At 38.0% G+C, this 20370-nt stretch overlaps 1 protein-coding gene, 1 long non-coding RNA gene and 1 pseudogene across 3 annotated transcripts in view; 2 read left to right on the top strand and 1 right to left on the bottom strand.

The window, feature by feature from the left end:
• Positions 1-20370, top strand: part of SPESP1 (sperm equatorial segment protein 1) — a 35871-nt gene that overhangs the window by 2787 nt on the left and 12714 nt on the right. The window lies entirely within an intron of this gene.
• Positions 760-20370, bottom strand: part of LOC144217036 (uncharacterized) — a 36449-nt gene continuing 16838 nt past the window's right edge. Inside the window, exons 2-5 of one of the 2 annotated variants that reach the window (XR_013330822.1) lie at positions 16681-16801; positions 15576-15753; positions 3316-3470; positions 760-1157 (exon numbers count right to left, since the gene is read on the bottom strand). This is a non-coding gene — a long non-coding RNA (uncharacterized LOC144217036). The remainder of the gene's footprint in view (positions 1158-3315; positions 3471-15575; positions 15754-16680; positions 16802-20370) is intronic. The other variant, XR_013330827.1, reaches the window with a different exon arrangement.
• LOC144217027 (nuclear receptor-binding factor 2 pseudogene) lies at positions 2295-3259 on the top strand (annotated as a pseudogene).

The raw sequence follows: 20370 nt of genomic DNA, 5'->3' as shown, positions 1-20370 counted from the left end.
ACGCTGCAAAAGCAAGAATGTGAAATACTAGCTTTGGGGCTCTTTTTTTTTTTTAAGTTTATTTATTTATTTTGAGAGAAGGAGAGGGCATGTGTGCACACAATGTGAGCAGGGGATGGGGAGAGAGAGAGAGAAGAAGAGAGAATCCCAAGCAGGCTCCATGCCGTCAGTGGGGAGCACCACACAAGCCTTGATCTCATGACCTGAGCTGAAATCAAGAGTCAGACTCTTAACCAACTAAGCCATGCAGGCACCCCTGGGGCTCTTTTTTTATATCTCATAATTAAATTGTTTTTTCTCCTGGTTATCTCTTTGGATCGATTAGCAAAAGTAGAGTTAATGATATAGGACTGTTTCAAGCTAAGATAAGAGAAGCTCTTGGGGCGCCTGGGTGGCTTAGTCGGTTGGGTGTCCGACTTTCGCTTAGGTCATGATCTCGCGGTTCGTGGGTTCGAGCCCCGCGTCGGGCTCTGTGCTGACTGCCAGCTCAGAGCCTGGAGCCTGTTTCGGAGTCTGTGTCTCCCTTTCTCTCTGACCTTCCCCTGCTCACGCTGTCTCTCTCTCTCTCTCCTAGAAATAAATAAAAATATTTAAAAAAAAAAAAAGAAAAGCTCTTAACTTGCTTCTCTAGATTAGTGTTTAAAGAAGGCTCAATATGTAAGTTTTTGGCATCTGTCTTTGTCCCTACAAATGCCTTTGTCCTAATAGATAAAGCAGCAAATGGCAAATAGTAATTGTTGATATACACTGGCAAATCAATTCAAAAGAAAAGCAGATTCCTTTTACTTATTTCAAGTACAATCAAAAGATAAAATTCACTTGGTTCTGGTGCTCCAAGTTCACTTTACGCTGTTTCAAGGCCCAAGGCTATGGCTCAGGGAGGGTCTCTCAAACCTGTACGTGCAGTGTTGTGACCCACTGCATTCCTGTTCTAGCCGATGAAGAGCATGTTCTCTAATATGGAATGTCCAGAGGGGAGGCGTAGCAGTACTTGTATTAGGCTGTCCTTTAATGTTTCATCAGAAAGAAAAGTCCCGTCTTTCTGTTCTTGTGAGCTGTTTTTGTGTTGTTTTGGTAGGATCTCATGTGGTTTTAAAGACTTCTTTTCCCAAGACCACTTTTTATCTTCCCTTCTCTCAATGGGATTGGCCAGCCTTCTGAGGAGACATAGAGCATAGTATTAGAGACCACAGTACCTGGCATACATATCGGACTTATGCGATGGCGTGATATTGTTATTTATATCATTTTATTGAACAAAACTAGAAGAGATATATTTCAAAGTCATCAGTTTGTTTTGGTTCCAATTAAATTTTAACATTACTCCTGGGATAAGTGTCTGATTTTTAACCCTTTACCTGAATTAAATTTGTACCCCTTTTTAAAAATTTATTTTTTTAAATTTATTTCTGAGAGAGAGAGACAGCATGAGCAGGGGAGGGTCAGAGAGAGGAGACACAGAATCTGAAACAGGCTCCAGGCTCTGAGCTAGCTGTCAGCCCAGAGCCTGACGTGGGGCTCGAACCCACAAACTGTGAGATCATGACCTGAGCTGAAGTCGGACGCCCAACCGACTGAGCCACCCAGGTGCCCCTGTATCCCTTTTAAAAAAATGTAATTTGGGGTGCCTGGCTGGCTCATTGGTAGAACACGTGACTCTTGATCTCAGGGTTGTGAGTTCAAGCCCCATGTTGGGTGTAGGGATTACTTAAATATGTGTGTGTGTACACGTGTGTGTGTGTGTGTGTGTGTGTGTGTGAGATGCTGTTTTGGTTATGTGTTGCAGCATAAAATACCACCCCTCCAATTTATTATTTCTCATGATTCTGTGGGTTGGCTGGGCTCAGCAGGACAGTTCTGCCTCATAAGGTGGAGTTGAGGTCTCTCATTCAGCTGTATTCCGCTGGAAGCTCAAGTGGGCTGGGAACATCCAACATGGCTTCTTATCTTCCAAACCTTTCTCTACATGACTTCTTATCTTTCAGCAGTCTTGCCCAAATATCTTTCTCCCGTGGCAGCTTGCTTCCGAGACGGAGTTTTACAGGCCTCCAGTATGTAAGTTCTTATTAAGCTTCGGACTTGCTAATGTGTGTATAGGCCAAGACAGTCACATCAGGCAGCCCATATTCATTATGGGAAGACACTAACCAAGAATATAAATACCAAGGGTGTGGTTGCTGCTCCCTCTGCGCCCACTGCTGGCTCCCGGGGAGCAGAGGGGGGCAGCTACCACCGCCGCCACTCGGTCACCCTTCTTACTACTATTTCCCTACGTGTGCTCCTGTGCCGTCTCTCCCCTTCCACAGGCCGCCGCTTTCCCCGGGGTCTATGGAAGTAGTGGAAGGACCCCTCAACCTGGCTCATCAACAGAGCAGATGAGCAGATCGTTATTAGCTGCAGGGGAAATACGAAGAGGCTATTTCTTGTCACAAAAAGGCATCAGCATATCTTTCTGGAGCCATAAAGCTTACACAGTCTGAGCAGGCTCATCTGTCACTGGGATTGCAAAGGGACAGCCACATGAGACAGCTCCTCCTCATCCAGGAGAGGTAGAAAAGGGCCAAGCGCGAGGAGAGACTGCAAGCCCAGCAGAGAACAGACAAGGATGCGGTTGCCCAGCTTCAGGCACCGCACAAGCCCCCTTCTGAGGATGCGGAGGGCCAGGGTCCCCTTCTCTCTGAGAAATACCGTCCTTCCGTGGAGAAACATCTGCCTGAAGTCCAGGGGGTCTTTGACAGGGCTCCAGACACGCTACTGTTTTTACTTCAGCAGAAGAGGGAGCCGGCAGAGCCATGCATTGGAAGCAAAGCCCCCCAGGACGACAAGACAATCATAGCGAAGCAGGAGACCGAGATCACAGATTTGAAGAGACATGTGGAATTCCTTGTGGCTGAGAATGAAAGATTAAGGAAAGGAAACAAACAACTAAAGGCTGAAAAGGCTGGACTTCTAAAAGGCCCAGTAGAAAAGGAGCTGGATGTAGATGCTGATTTTGTAGAAAAGTCAGAGCTGTGGAGCTTGCCACCACATTCAGAAACTGCCAGAGCCTCTCCAACCTGGCAGAAGTTTGCAGCAAATACCGGCAAAGCCAAGGATGTCCCCATACCCAAACTTCCTCCCTTGGACTTTCTGTCTCCAGAACTTCCCGTTATGGAGCTCTCTGAGGATATTCTGAAAGGATTTATGAATAATTAAAATGAAAGGCCATAAAGGAACTGAGAAGAAAGGACAAAATAATAGAATAATACAGTTAATCCAGGGGGAAAAAAAAAGGGAAAACCACATGCAAGGATGATTCCAGAGATGCTTCGTCACCTGGCGCACTGTGGGAGAAGTGTCGCTGGGACTGGGAAAACAGTCACTGTGAAGTATGTCACGTCTGATTGACTGACTCGAGCTAACGATTCCAGACTTGGCGGACACTAGACTCTCGGAGGCTGACTTTCTCCTGATACAAACCAAATGGCTGCCTGGAATAAATTTTTCAAGCAACAGTTATTTTTCTTATCTTCAGGGTTAAAATGTATAAAAGTATGTTATGTCTAATTAATCTATAATGCCATAAATGATAATGCAAAAACCTAAATAATATGGTGGCCTGAGGGGCCCACCTTGTATTTGAAACATGCTTTCTATCATGCATTGACTGTATGCATTTTGTTATGCACATTTCGTTTGTTGAATAAGGTGTGTGAGACACACCTCTCTAGATGAAACTGTGTGCCACACTTTGCACTACTCATGACATAATGAGAACCTCAAGACTATAAGGAGAAATATTTAAATTTCTATTTTATGAAGAAAGGAACCAAATTGTTATGCTTTTTTTTTTAAATTAACTGGTTTACATAATTAATCAGGGTGCATTTTAAGTTCTAACTTTTTTGTTTATTGTTTAAATGTATCATTTGAAAATACTAAGGAAATATCCTTTACTGATGCATGAGTGGAAGTAATGGTAGTTGGCAGTGTTTGATTGTAAGAAATCAATAAAGTAATTGTGTTTAAAAAAAAAAAAAGAATATATATACCAAGAAGTGCAAAGCCCAGAGTTACATTTCTCCCCCCTCCCCAGCTTTGAGGTATAACTGAGAAAACGAATATATTTAATGTCATATATGAGGTATACCATCATACCATGTGATGATTTGATATATATCTGCACTGTGAAAGGATTCCCACTATTGAGTTAATTAGTGCATCACCTCACATAATTACCTTTTTGTGTGTATCATCAACCATAATATATAACATGTTATACATGTTGTACATTGGATCCTCAGGCCTTATTCATTTTATAACTGAAAGTTTGTATGCTTTCACCAGATTCTTTATTTCTTCTACCCCCAACCCTAAAGTTATATTTCTTTAACTGGAACACTTAACTAATGTAAACATAATTACTTGTTCATTTTACCTGTCAGCAAAAATTTAAATTTGAATTAACAAAGTATAGGAAAATAGCTGGATGAATAGTAAGATAAAAATGTTTTCCTTTGTGACCATTCTTTGAGTGTACCCCACTAATGAAGCAGTTGTTAGAACTTTGATTTGAGTTGGAAGTACTTCATCTTCGTTGCTTAAGTTAATTTTAATTTGAAGGTGTTGGTGTGTTGGCTGGCAGTTCTTATGTGATGACAGATTTCAGGTATTCTTATTTGCAGCACTTCTGTAGAATAAGGGAAGTCTATTTGTGAGCCCACTTAATGCCATGGAAGGAAAATACAAAGAAATTGTTCTGCAAAGTTAAGGACGTTCATTCAGCCAGAGTCTGGTCCACCTATACATGATTCCATGCTTGGGTCTATGTTAAGCTTTATATCCATGAGTTCTTTATCAATAAAACCACTCCATTTTTCATTCTTGTGGTAATAAAAATCCTAGTTATATTTGAATCTTTAGAAAATGAGCATCCATGATTCTTCATTACATTTTGAGTGTGCTCACCAGTTGCCCTATCAAGGTTACAGGTCAAGGGCAAAGTAAAAACGCATGAGTTCTTAAAGCACAAAGACCAGAGGTATTCCATAGAACTTTAACTTCTTTGTCTTTGTGTGAAAGTTAAGTTTACTAAGCTACCAAGTTTCCCCCAATTATATGGAAAATTTTACTACTACCTTTAATTTACCAGGTATGTACTCTTATACCAAACCACACATTTGAAAGTTAACAGTATTATTGGGCTTTAAAGCCTTTGTTTTTTAGGGGCAACTCTTGAGTTCAGCTCAGGTCATCATCCCGGGGTCGTAGGATAGAACCCTGCTTCGGGCTCTGTCCTGAGCATGCAGCCTGCTTAAGATTCCTTCTTCCTCTCTCTTTCCCCCCACTGCTTTTCCCCTCCACTGCTTTTCCTCTCTCCCACTACTCCTTTCCCTCTCTTCTCCTCTCCCCCACTCATGTTCTCACTCTCTCTCTCTCCCTAAAATAAAATAAAGTCTTTGTTTTTTAAATCGTAAGTTGTATATTATATGATCAGATAGCACCCATCCTACATTGAGAGATACAGATATTTTTTAGAATTCCATCTGACTTAAGGTGTTTTTGAGTATATCTCTTTCTATAGTCTATGTATTACATTATGCTTATATAATTTATCACAATCTATTGGTATCAACATTTTACCAGTTTGAATGAAATGTCAAAACCTTGCCTCCCTTTATGTCCTTCTCTCTCCCATTCACAGTATAATTGCATAATTGCCTTAAATATTTCCTCTACATACACCAAGAACCATATCAGAGTATTATAAATTTTCCTTCACTGTCAAATGTAATTTGGAAAACTCAAGAGAAGGAAACTGTTGCATGTACTCATGCTTTTGCTCTTCCTTTTATTCTTTCTTCCTTCTCAGTGTTCTAGGATTCCTTGTTTTATCAGTTTCTTTCTCTTTAACAAACTTCATTTAGTCACTCTTTTAGGGAGGTCTTTGGGCAGCAGCTTCTCTTAATTATCCTTCATCTGAGAGGTGTTGATCATTCTTTCATTCCTGAGGGATATTTTCTCTTGATAGAGAATTCTAGGTTGACAGTTGTTTTTTTTTTTTTTTTTAACACTTGACAAATATTATGCCATTTTCCCCTGATCTCCATGGTTTCTCATGAGAATTCCAGTTGTCATCCAAATTGTTTTCCACTATAGATAAGGTGTTATTTCTCTCTCTCTTTTTTTCTTTGTCTTTCATTTTCAGAAGTTTGACCGTATGTCTTGGCATAGATTTCTTTTGGTTTATTTTGTTTGAGTTTCACTTAGCTTTTTGAATCTGTAAATTCAAAATGTCTTTTGCCAAACTTGGAATCTTTTTCAGTCATTACTTCTATGTCCTTGAATACTTTTTTCAGACTCACCCTCTTTCTTCTTGGAAGACTTGAATGTTCCAAGACTTGGATGACATAAATATTAGGTCTTTTTTTATAGTCTCACAGGTCTCTGAGGCTTTGTTCATTTTTTTTGTTTTCCAGTCCATTTTCTATTTTTCACATTATGTATTTCCCATTGTCTGTCTTCTAGTTCACTGATTCTTTCCTCTGTCCCCTCCATTTTGCTGTAAGCCACTCCATTATGTTTTTTCCATTTCAGTCTTTGTGTTTTTCAGTTCTAAACTTTCAATTTAGTTCCTCTTTATATATTCTATTTTTTTGCTGAGATTTTTCTAGTTATTTGCTGAGACTTTCTGTTATTCCTTTGTGTCAAGCATGTCCACAATGGTTTGTTGAAGCACTTTTATGATGGCTGCTTTTAAATCCCTGTCAGATGATTCTAACATCTGTGTCATCTTTGTGTTAACTTATATTGACTGCCTTTCCTCATTCAAATGGAGATTTTTTCGGTTCTTGTTGTGACCAGTGGCTTTTGATTAAAACTCGGACATTTTTGGTATGTTTAAGACTCTAGATCTTATTTAAATCTAATGTTATAGATTGAACTGAATTATAGATTGAATTGAAATATAGATTTAAATGAATGTTGCCTTATTACCACAGGGTGAAGATGAAGGTCGCAGATGCTCACTCAACCTTCTCTCCTGGAAGAGAAGGTATTGATTCATACTTGGTAGCAGCACTTCTATGAAATAAAGGCAGAGGGGTTGGAGCACCTTACTGAAGGCTGATGAGGGTAAAAGTCTAGGTTCTCCACTCAGCCTTTGCTACTGGCCACAGGGCCGTAAAGTTTTCTGTGGTGGTTGGCTGCAATAGAATTGTTATTTTCTAAAAGTTTTCTGTCTTATTAGTCTACCCATTTACTTGTCCTTTGGCTATAGTAAGCAGTCTTTTCTTGGAAACTTTTTTGTCCGCATCCATTGGTGTTTCTCGGTTGCCAGCTTCTCCAGTCCCTAGTCTGGGGTATGTGTGGCAAAAAGAAAACTCACTGCTGTGTCATTTCTTAGGTCTTGAAGTTCCTAGTTAGTCTGTCTAATCTCTGCCTTTCAGATTACTTGCTTTATATATGGTGTCCAGGGTTTTTAACTCTTAGTAAGAAGAATAGAGGAAAAGTACATGCTCTCTATCTTTTTGGAAGCGAAAGTCCAGATACATTGTTTTAAAACATTTTATTTGGGACTTGGAAGTGACCATGTGTTTTACAAATAAGCAAGAATACCTAAGTAGAGCATACGTGGGAATTATGTAATGACCTGTTTTTATTTTTTATTTTGGCCAAAATGTCTTAGAATTATGTTTGTAATGCTTTTCTTTATATTATTTCCCAGTTTGTATATAAAATACTAGATATTAGAAATGAGAGAGGAGGTTGGGGCGCCTGGGTGGCTTAGTCGGTTAAGGGTCCGACTTTCGCTTGGGTCATGATCTCGCGGTTCGTGGGTTCGAGCCCCGCGTCGGGCTCTGTGCTGACTGCCAGCTCAGAGCCTGGAGCCTGTTTCAGAGTCTGTCTCTCTCTCTCTCTATCTCTCTCCCCCCTAGAAATAAATAAAACATTAAAAAAAAAAAAGAAATGAGAGAGGAGTCTTAATTGACCATCAAACTTCTAAATGTAGGTAGAATTTTACCTGACTAGATCCCTAAATAATTTAGACCTAATGTAAATAAATTCAATATTTTGAGAGTTTGTCTGAAATTTTCCTTTAAGTTTTCATTTTTATAGGCAGTTGACCAGTATACATTACTTTATTAGCAATATTCCTTTTCCTTTCTTTTCTTTTTTTAGCAACATTCCTTTTAATTTACAAGTAGTTTGATGCCAAACCTCAATGTTTTTCTTTTAAGTCTTTAGATAAATATATGTTATTAATTTAAATGTTAGCTTATATGCCCATAATTAAGAATGTCAGGAAATATAACCAAGTTAATATAAAAATAAAATACAATCCATATTAAATATTATCAGAGAACTGTAACACTTAAAATCTATTCATAAAACATTTTAATGGAAAAATTCTATTGGTCATTATGATTTTATAATATTATGTAGGTTTCATAATAACTAATTTTTAAGACACCAGATATTTTGTTTATAGCATATTTCAAGTGAAACTTCATATTCACATTTTATATGTTTTTCAATACATTTCTCAAAAAGCTTAGGTACATTAGCTTAAATGCAAAAATCCAAAATCTTCATAGGTTTGGATATGCCCTGTTTACTTTTGAGTTTTGTATTCTGTGATAGCAATACGATCACCACACAAATGAAACACATAAAAAGATACTTTTATAGGAGCACCTGGGTGGCTCAGTCGGTTGAGCGCCTGACTTTGTCTCAGGTCACGATCTCACGGTTTGTGGGTTCAAGCCCCGCGTCGGGCTCTGTGCTGACAGCTAGCTCAGAGCCTGGAGCCTGCTTCAGATTCTGTGTCTCCCTCTCTTTCTGACCCTCCCCTGCTCATGCTGTCTCTCAGAAATAAATAAAACATTAAAAAAAATTTTTTTAAAAAGATATTTTTATAAGAAGTAAAATTTTTTAAAAGACCTAAATTTTTTTACCAATATTCTTCCAGAGTTTGAAATTGTAGCCATAAGTAATAAACTCCTCAATCTTAAAATTACCTATTTTTATTAGAGCCCTGTATTTTTTTTATCCTTTAAAGTATAAAAGTTCCCAAATTTGAATTACATGTATATTTTTATTTATTTATTTTTGAAAGAGAGAGCGAGCACACAGGAGGGGCAGAGAGAGAGGGAGAGGGAGAGAATCCCAAGCAGGCTCCTGCACAGAGCCCGAAGCTATGTGATTTTGACCTGAGCTGAAATCAAGAGTCAGATGCCTAACTGACTGAGCCACCTAGGTGCCCCTAAATTACATGTATATTTTTAAAAAATTGTATTCCTCCTCTTTTAAAAATTTTTTAATGTTTATTTCATTTTGAGAGAGAGAGACAGAGCATGAGCAGGGGAAGGGCAGAGAGAGAGGGAGACACAAATCCGAAGCAGGCTTCAGGCTCTGAGCTGTCAGCACAGAGCCTGATGCAGGGCTCAAACCCACAAACCATGAGATCATGGCCTGAGCTGAAGTGGACACTTAACTGACTGAGCCACCCAGGCACCCCTTGTTTTCCTTTTTAATTCAGCTTAGAAACTATTGATGCTTTGCCCAAGATTCAGAGTGACCTGTTTTTCCTTTCTTTCTAAATATTCTGTTCCACTCTATTCACTTTATTTTTTGTTTTATTTTATTTTATTATTCTTTTCTTCTCAAGTTAGTTAACATACAGTATAGTCTTGGCTTCAAGAGTGAACCCTCAGTTCATTCTGTGTATTTAAAAGTCCCTTATGGTTTGCCTCCCTCTCTCTTTTTATTTTATTTTTCCTTCCCTTCCCATATGTTCATCTGTTAAGTTTCTCAAGTTCTACATATGAGTGAAATCATGTGATATCTGTCTTTCTCTGAGTGACTCATTTTACTTAGCATAATACCCTCCAGTTCCATCCATGTAGTTGCAAATGGCAAGATTTTATTCTTTTTCGTCACCAAGTAGTATTCCATTATATGTATATGTGTGTATATGTGTATATATATTTATTTATATAAATAAGTTATATAAATATTTACTTATATAAATATATATATATTTATCACATCTCACTGCATTTATCAGTTGATGAACATTTAGGCTCGTTTAGTAATTTGGCTATTGTTGATAGTGCTGCTATAAATATTGGGGTGTATGTGCCCCTTCAGCATTTTTGTATCCTTTGGATAAATAACTAGTAGTGCAATTGCTGGGTCATAGAGTAGTTCTATTTTTAATTTTTTGAGGAACCTCCATACTGTTTTCCAGAGTGGCTGCACCAGTTTGCATTCCTACCAGCAGTGCAATAGGGTTCCCTTTTCTCCACATCCTCACCAACATTTGTTGTTTCCTGAGTTGTTAATTTTAGCCATTCTGACCAGTGTGAGGTGGTATCTCATTGCAGTTTTGATTTGTATCTCCCTGATGATGAGTGATGTTGAGCATCTTTTTATGTGTCTATTTGCCACTTCGATGTCTTCTTTGGAAAAGTGTCTATTCATATCCTCTGTCCATTTCTTCACTGGATTATTTGTTTTTTGGATGTTGAGTTTGGTAAGTTCTTTATAGATTTTTGGATACTAACTCTTTATCTGATACATCATTTGCAAATATCTTCCTCCATTCTGTTTGTTGCCTTTTAGTTTTGTTGATTGTTTCCTTTGCTGTGCAGAAGCTTTTTATCTTTATGAAGTCCCAATAGTTCATTTTTTGCTTTTATTTCCCTTGCCTCAAGTAAGAAGTTGCTGCAGTTGAAGTCAAAGAGATTGCTGCCTGTTTTCTCCTATAGGATTTTGATGGTTTCCTGTCTCACATTTAAGGTCTTTCATCCATTTTGAATTTATTTTTGTGTATAGTATAAGAAAGTGGCCCAGTTTCTTTGTTTTGCATGTTGCTGTCCAGTTCTCCCAGCACCATTTACTAAAGAGACTGTCTTTTCTCCGTCGAATACTCTTTCCTCCTTTGTCAGAAATTAGTTGGCCATATATTTGTGGGTCCATTTCTCGGTTCTCTGTTTTATTCCATTGATTTATGTGTCTTTTTTTTTTTTGTGCCAGTACCATACTGTCTTGATGATTATAGCTTTGTAATACAGCTTTGTAATATAGAGATTGTGATGCTTCCAGCTTTGGTGTTCTTTTTCAACATTACTTTGGCTACTCAGGGTCTTTTGTGGTTTCATACAAATTTTAGGATTGTTTACTCTAGCTCTGTGAAGAATGCTGGTGCTACTTTGATAGGAATTGCACTGAATATGTAGATTCCTTTGGGTAGTATCGACATCATTAACAATATTTGTTCTTCAAATCCATGAGCTTAGAATGTTTTTCCATTTCTTTGTGTCTTCTTCAGTTTCTTTCATAAGCTTTCTATAATTTTCAGTGTATAGATCTTTTACCTCTTTTGTTAGGTTTCTTTCTAGGTGTTTTGTGGTTTTAGGTACAATTGTAAATGGGATCAATTCCTTGAAATCTCTTTCTGTTGCTTCATTATTGGTATATAAAAATGTAACCAATTTCTGTACATTGATTTTATATCCTGTGACTTTTCTGCTCTGCTCTAGCAATTTTTTGGTGGACTCTTTTGGGTTTTCCATGTAGAGTATCATATCTTCTGAAAAAAATGGAAGTTTGACTTCTTTGCCAATTTGGGTGTCTTTTGTTTTGTTGTCTGCTGAGGCGAGGACTTCCAACACGATGTTAAACAACAGTGGTGAGAGCAGACGTCCTGTCGTGTTCCTGATCTCAGGGGGAAAGCTCTCAGTTTTCCCCCAATGATGATGATACTAGCTGTGGGCTTTTCATATATATGGCTTTTATGATGTTAAAGTATTTTCCTTGTATCCCAACTTTTGAGGTGTTTTTTTTTTTCTTTTTAAATTTTAAATGTTTTGGGGCGCCTGGGTGGCTTAGTCGGTTAAGCGTCCGACTTTCGCTTGGGTCATGATCTCGCGGTTCGTGGGTTCGGGCCCCGCGTCGGGCTCTGTGCTGACTGCCAGCTCAGAGCCCGACATGGGGCTCGAACCCAGGAACCATGGGATCATGACCTGAGCTTAAGTCGGATGCTTAACTGACTGAGCCACTTGGGCACCCCATCTTTTTTTTTTTTTTTTTTTAAGAAAGGATGCTGTAGGGGCACCTGGGTGCCTCAGTCGATTAAGTGTCTGACTTCAGCTCAGGTCATAATCTTGTGGTCCACGAGTTTAAGCCCCGCATCAGGCTCTGTGCTGACAGCTCAGAGCCTGGAGCCTGCTTCAGATTCTGTGTCTCCCTCTCTGTGCTCCTCCCCCACTCATGCTCTGTCTCTCTCTCAAAAATAAATTAAAACATTAAAAAAAATTTTTTTTAAAGAAAGGATGATGTATTTTGTCAAATGCTTTTTCTGCATCTATTGACAGGATCATATTGGTTCTTATCCTTTTCTTCCATTCTTTTTATTTTTATTTATTTTTGACAGAGACAGAGACAGAGTGTGAGCAGGGGAGGAGCAGAGAGAGAGAGGGAGACACAGAATCCAAGACAGGCTCCAGGCTCTGAGCTGTCAGCACAGAGCCCGGTGTGGGGCTCAAACTCACAGACTGCGAGATCATGACCTGAGCCAAAGTCAGACACTTAGCCGACTGAGCCACCCAGGCGCCCCTGTCCTTTTCTTCTGTTAATGGGATGTGTCATGTTGATTGATATGTGAATATTGAACCAGCCCTGCAGCCCCGGAATGAATCCCACTTGGTCATGGTGAATAATTCTTTTAATGTACTGTTGGATTCAATTTGCTAGTGTCTTGAGAATTTTTGCATCCAGTTTCTTCAGGGATGTTGGCCAGTAATTCTTTTTAGAGGGGTCTTTGTCTGGTTTTGGAATTAAAGTAATGCAGGCTTCGTAGAATGAGTCTGGAAGCTTTCCTTGCATTTCTGTGTTTTGGAACAGTTTGAGCAGAATAGGTATTAACTCTGCTTTAAATGTCTGGTAGAATTCCCCAGGGAAGCCACCTGTTCCAGGGCTCTTCTTTGCTGGTTATGGGTCTGTTCAAATTTTCCATTTCTTCCTGTTTTGAGTTTTGGTAGTGTGTGAGGATCTAGGGATTTGTCCGTTTCTTTCAGATTGTCAGCTGGCATACAATTTTTCATAGTTATTCTCTAGTAATTGTTTCTATTTCTAGGGTGTTGGTTTTGATCTCTCTTCTTTTATTCATGGTTTTATCTATTTGGCTTTTCTCCCTTTTTGATAAGTCTGGCTAGGGGGTTATCAGTTTTGTTTATTCTTTCAGCTCTTAGATTCAGTGATCTGTTCTACCTTTTTTTGGATTCTATATCTTGTATTTCTCCTGTAATCTTCATTATTTTCCTCCTTCTGCTGGCCTGGGACTTTATTTGCACTGCTTTTCTAGCCCCATTAGTTGTAAGGTTAGGTTGTGTATTTGGGGCCTTTTTTGCTTCCTGAGATAGGCCTGAATTGAAGTGTATTTTTATCTTAGGACTGCCTTTGCTGCATCCTAAAGGGTTGGGACTGTCATGTTTTAATTTTCATTAACTTCCATGTATTTTCAGATTTCTTCTTTAATTTCTTGGTTAACACATTCATTCTTTAGTAAGATGTTCTTTTTTTTTTAATTTTTTTAATTTTTTAATGTTTTGTTTATTTCTGAGTGAGAGAGAGACAGCGTGAGCAGGGGAAGGTCAGAGAGAGAGGGAGACACAGAATTGGAAACAGGCTCCAGGCTTTGAGCTGACTGTCAGCACAGAGCCCGACGTGGGCTCGAACCCACAAACTGTGAGATCATGACCTGAGCCGAAGTTGGACACTTAACTGACTGAGCCACCCAGATGCCCCTAGTAAGATGTTCTTTAACCTCCATGTATTTGGGGGCTTTCCAATTTTTTTCTTGTGGTTGATTTCAAGTTTCATAGTGTTGTGATCTGAAAATATGCATAGTATGATTTCAGTCGTTTCTTACTTGTTGAGGCCTATTTTGTGATATCAGTATGTGATCTGATTGGAGAATATTCCATGTGCACTAGAGAAAAATGTGTATTCTGCTGCTATAGGATGAAAAATTCTGAACATATCTGTTAAATCCATCTGGTCCAATGTGTCATTTAGAACCATTGTTTCCTTATTGATTTTCTGCCTAGATGATCTGTCCGTTGCTGTAAGTGGAGTATTAAAGTCACCTACAATTACAGTATTATTATCAATGCATTTGCTTGTGTTTGTGATCAATTAATTTATATATTTGGGTGCTTCAGGAAGGGAGCATAAATATTTACAATTGTTAGCGTTTCTTGATATAGACCCCTTAACTATGATATAATGCCCTTCTTCATCTCTTGTTACAGTCTTTGTTTTAAGATATAGTTTGTCTGATATAAGTATGGCTACTCTGTCTTTTTTTGATGTCTGTGAGCATGAGAAATGATTCTCCATCCCCTCACTTTCCATCTGCAGCTAAAATTAGTCTCTTGTAGGCAGCATATGGATGGATCTTGGTTTTTTATCTGTTCTGATAACCCTATGCCTTTTTATTGGGGCATTTACATTTACATTCATAGTGATTATTGAAAAGATATTGATTTAGTGCCATTGTGTTATCTGTAGGTTTCGTGTTTGTGGTGATGTCTCTGGTCCTTTGTAGTCTTTGCTGCTTTCCACTCACAGAGTCCCCCTTAGTATCTCTTGTGTGTCTGGTTTAGTGGTTATGAACCCTTTAGTTTTTGTTTGTCTGGGAAAGTCTTTATTTCTCCTTCTATTCTGAATCACAGCCTTGATGGATAAGGGATTCTTGGTGACATATTTTTCCTATTCAGCACATTGATTATTTCCTACCACTCCCTGTCAAGTTTCAGTGGCTAGGTCTGCTACTACCCTTAGGTGTCTACCTTTGTAGGACTGTTTGTCCCTAGCCACTTTCAGAATTCTCTCTTTATTTTTTTATTTTGCCAGTTTCACTGTGATATGTTGTGGGGGGGGGGAGGGTTGTTTGTTTTGTTTTGAAGGTAGTTTTCTGTGCCTCTTGGACTTGAATGCCTGTTTTCTTCCCCAGATTAGGGATGTTCTCAGCTATAATTTGGTAAAATAAACCTTCTTCCCTTTTCTCTCACTCTTCTTCTGCAACTCCTCTAATACAGATATCGGTTCATTTCATAGACTCACTTAGTTCTCCAATTCTCCCCTCATGATCTATAGTTTCCTTTCCCTCTTTTTTTCAGCTTCATCAATTTTCCATAATTTTATCTTCAGTTTCACCTATTCTCTCCTCTGCTTCTTCCATCCTCACTGTCACTATGTCTAGTTTGTTTTGCATCTCAGTTACAGCATTTCTTAATTCATTGTGACTAGTTCTTAGGCCTTTGATCTTTATAGCAAGGGTTCTCTGGTGTCTTTGCTTTTTTCAAGCTCAGCTATTAGTCTTATGACTGTTATTCTAAATTCTTTTTCAGATATATTGTTTATATATGTTTTCAGCAATTCTCTGGCTGTGATTTCTTCTTGGATTTTCTTTTGGGGAGAATTCCTCCATTTTGTCATTTTGGCTAAGTTTCTGTCTCTTGTATATTTTAATAGCGTGTCATGTGGTCTGCATCTGAGATTATTACTATATTAAAAAAGGCTCATACCCTGTCCAGGGCCTGGCAGTTCAGGAAGTGTTTTTGGTGTATGTTGCATGCATCCCATTATGGAGTTTTGGCTGCTGTATCCCACAGGTCAGTCCTTAGCCGAGCTTTTCCTTGCTTGTAATGGTGGAATGTTTGGACCTTCAACCAGATGGGCTTTGATTTGTTTGTTGAAGTAGCCCTGGAAAAAGAAAAGAAAAAAAAAGGGGGTGGGGAAGCCTAATCCCATGAAAAGAGAAAAATGAAAAGAGAAAAAAGAAGACCAAACAGAATTAAAAAAAACTATAAGGCTAAATCCGGAGAAAAAGAAAGGAAAATAAAGAAGAAGAAGAAAGAGAAAAGGTGGGAAAAGAATAGAATAAAAATGCCTGATCAAAAAATTTTATTTATTTATTTATTAATTATATAAAAATAAAATTGACCCCCACCCCCAAAAATCAGAAACTATAAGCCTGATTCCAAAAGAAAAAAGGAGATAGAACAATTAAATTAAATTAAATTAAATTAAATTAAATTAAAAAACAGAAGCAAAAACAACAGTTCTCTTTGGCTGTGCTGGTCTGGAGAAGAGGCCAGCTGCGTGTTGGGTCAGTAGATAAGCAGTTGCCAGGCCCCAAGGGGCAGGGTTTGATGTAAATACCACCTCAACTAGGAGCCCACCATCCTGCTCCCTGAAGTGGCACTGTGTTGGTGCTGGGGAGAAAAAATGGTGACACCCAGTCTCTCCCCTCCTGACCAGGTGTCGCATGCTGTTCAGCTTGCCCTGCTGTTCAGCTTGCCCTGCTGTACAGTTTTCCTCTGCCTTCTAGGGGCTGAGTAGGGATTCAAAACCCGGTGTCTCTAAAGGACCCTACACCATGCGGACCCTGTTCTGGAGTAGCACCACTCTGCCCTGCTGATAAAAGGCCTTTGGCTGGCACCTGCAGGGTCTTTTGTCCTTCCGGAGGAAATAAACCCTCTCTTTACAGTACTTGGGGAAGGACTGTTCTCTCCCGGTGTGCCCCTGAGATGGCTACACCGCGTGCGCATTCCAGGGCTGGCTCCCTCCTCCCCAGGACCATGGCAATGGCTTCCAGCTCCGTTTGGAGAAAGTTGCACATTTCTGTACCTTTGAGTTTTAGCTCCAGAAGCTCGATCCTGCCAAGCTGTCTCCTTCCAACCGTGGAGATCTTGATGCCACTCCGCAGACCCATTTCCTGGGTGTTCCAAGTGATTTGACCTCAGTACAGCTGTGTTTGAGGGATGAGGAAAATTCCAGTCCCTTTACTTCTCTGTCATCTTAACCCCTTCTGAAATCAAGCTGTTACCATGTTTTTCCTTTCTTAAAACTTTAGTCTCAAAAGAACTAGGTATGTTACTGTATAGGATTTTTAATATTGGCATTTTATTACTTTCATTACATTTTATTGTCATTTTTGGCCTGCTGTCACTTCTTAGGAGCATAGAATCTTTTTTCTTTTTTTTTTTTCCATTTTTGAGTGTAAGTTTTTTCTGGGAAAAAAATGTTAGTTAAAACAATTAATGCATAATACCATTTTAGCTTTACCAATTAGGAAATCTCTCCAGAGGGGCGCCTGGGTGGCTTAGTCGGTTAAGCGTCCGACTTTCGCTTAGGTCATGATCTCGCGGTTTGTGGGTTCGAGCCCCGCGTCGGGCTCTGTGCTGACCGCCAGCTCAGAGCCTGGAGCCTGTTTCAGTCTGTGACTCCCTCTCTCTCTGACCCTCCCCTGCTCACGCTGTCTCTCTCTCTCTCTCTCCTAGAAATAAATAAAACATTAAAAAATTTAAAAAAAAAAAAAAGGAAATCTCTCCAGAAATAAATAACAGTGTAGCCTTCTGGATGTTTACCAAAAAAAAGGTCATATATATCCATTCTTTTAAATAGACATTGTAGAAGAAATTATTTGGTTTTTTACACCTGTTACCAATTGAAGTTTTATGTATACAATTAGATATTTTAATTGATGCTTGATAGTACATTTTTAAGAACTTGAGACTTCGAAATATTTTAAAAATGCAATTAATTTACAATATATTTGCACAGATAATAGGGTACTAAGTTTTCTTGGGGTGGTTTGTTATTCAGTTTCTTTAAAAAAGAAAAGAAGCAACTTAATTTACATGTTAAAAAATGATTTATGGTTTAAAATGACTGACTAGAGCTAAAAAAAAATTTTTTTTATTTTTAAAAATTTGTAATGTATCTGGCCACAGAAACCATAGCTTCTCAGGTGAGACAGGAGAACCCTACCACTCCTAACTCTTTGGTAGAAGAAAGAAAATCTTATGAGTTATACTGTCATATCCATAATCTAAAATTTACGATATTTTATATTAATTTTGTCTTAAAGTAATAAAATTTATGGCATAATGAAACTAGGAAATATAGCTTAGTTTATAGAATGTGTTCAATTAGTTACACTAAAATGAAAAAACATCTATTGATAAAATTAAATACTTATAAACTATTCTTTAAAAAGTATTTTTTGTTTTATCTTTGTGTTAATGTCCAGTAACTATAATGCAAACACAGTTATAAACACGACATTTTAAATATGTAGTATACATACAATGAACTACACAAATCACAGGCTTAATGAATTTTTATAGTTAATGCCACTGTGTAACAGTGCCAGAGCTAAGTGATGAAATATTACCAGCCTAAACTAGTTTACAGGTATTATATTTTAATGCATGCAATTATTTAATATCTTGCATAGGAATTTAAGTGACTGGAATTTTCTAAATTTCTTACACTTAGAAAATTGGATTTCTCCAGAAAGAACTTATGTAGAGAGAAAGATCATTCATCTAACTACATGAGTCATTAGGTTAACCAAATAAGATTCTTGAATATGACAGCTCAAACTATTTATATTTTTCATCCATCTCATAAAATATACTAAAAAAGAACAGGATTCTTTTAAACTCTAGTACTGTCATGCTGCTACTAAGAAAGAATTGTCAGTTAAAACATTAAAATTAAGCAATTAGAACAGATAATATATCAGACTATGATGTATTTAACAACAAATGTTTTTAAAATTACACATAACCCCAAACAAGATAATTTGACCATTCATTAGTTAAAGTGCAATGTAGTCAAATTATACAAAACCAATTGTAATGTTCAATCTTAATATTCAGTTAGTATTTTTATGGTAAGTTTTAATATTAATAAATTGTTATTGACAGAACCAATAATTATGTCAGTTTTAAACAAGATTTCCAGCTAAAGTAATAGTTGTATGGCTTATTATATTGTAAAAAAATGCAATTATAATTTAGATAAGGGGTTTAAAATTCGGGTAGGTGTGCCTTAATGTTAAAACTCAGTTGGAAAAGATCGGTAAAAATTAATGTCTGTTCATAAATATTTTTTCATTCTTTTGAGTAAAATGGCCTAATAACAATGTCACTTCTTACTGTTGGTCTTGATATGCACCTCTAGCCCTCAGAGTTTTATCTCTAATATTTTTTTCCATAAAAAGAAACCAGGATTACTTGAAAGGATAGCTGATTTTCATCTTTAGGGAAATAAAGTCTAGATTAAAGGGGTAAGGATGAGAGTGGCGTAGAGATGGGAGGGAGGCAGGCAGTAGTAACTACCAGAGAACAAGCAAGGATACTTTAAAAATTCAGAGGTTCCCTCCAAAGGATATAAGAGACAGCTTACAGTGGCTCCAACTGGCTAAGTTGTGATCATTTGAGCATTAAAAAAAAAAATGATAATTTAAGACTGTTATAAAAATCTAAGAGTCATAACGAAACTCAAAAGTGTTAGAACTACTTTTTAAATACGTAATATTTTACCCAGGTGAAGTTTATTCAAATATTTTTTTTTAAATATTTTTATTTATTTCTAGGAGACAGAGAGAGAGAGAGACAGCGTGAGCAGGGGAGGGTCAGAGAGAGAGGGAGACACAGACTCTGAAATAAGCTCCAGGTTCCGAGCTGGCAGTCAGCACAGAGCCCGACGCCGGGCTCGAACCCACGAACCGCGAGATCATGACCTAAGCGAAAGTCGGACGCTTAACCGACTAAGCCACCCAGGCGCCCCGAAGTTTATTCAAATATTTAAAAGTGTTTACACTTAATTTTATTTATGTGCCCAAGATGGGCAAAAGTGTTGTCCTTACACAAAACTAATACAAATCAATGCTTATAAGATCTTAACTTTCTTCCTGTAAAATATTTATGGACAGACTCATGATTCCTTTGCTACTACCCCCAGCCCCAGAGGCTATCCACCAACAGGACTCACATATTAGAAGATATACTACCATATTGTTTTAGAAGTTAATGAAATGTGTTAAAATGGTCCATGCGCACTAAGGTACTCTCTCAACTGATCTTGATTGCTATACCACAACAGGATAAAGAGAACTTGATGCCAAAGTCAAGTGACCTTTTAAATGTGCTTAAAATATACAGAATTATGGGGCACCTACGTCACTCACTTGGTTAGGCATTTGACTCTGGATTTCAGCTCAGGTCATGATCTCATGATTCGTGAGTTCGAGCCTCACGTTGGGTTCTGTGCTGACAGTGTGGAGCATGCTTGGGATTCTCTCCCTCTCTCTTTGCCCCTTCCTGGCTCACATGCACACTTCTCTTTCAAAAATAAATAAACACTAAAAAATAATAAAAAACATAGAATTATGCTTTTTATTTACATTTATTTGCTTTTTGATGGGTTTGGTAGTTGTTGCTCGTGGCTACTTTAACTTCTCTCCTTACCCTTTGTGGTCCTTAAAAAGAATAGAGTGGATGAAAACATCCCCAAAGACAATGTTAG

Source organism: Crocuta crocuta, unplaced genomic scaffold, assembly GCF_008692635.1.
Source record: "Crocuta crocuta isolate KB4526 unplaced genomic scaffold, BGI_CrCroc_1.0 scaffold130, whole genome shotgun sequence".
NCBI classification, from domain to species: domain Eukaryota; kingdom Metazoa; phylum Chordata; class Mammalia; order Carnivora; family Hyaenidae; genus Crocuta; species Crocuta crocuta.
Note: the sequence above shows the minus strand (reverse complement) of the source record. Positions and strands in the feature narration are given on the sequence as shown.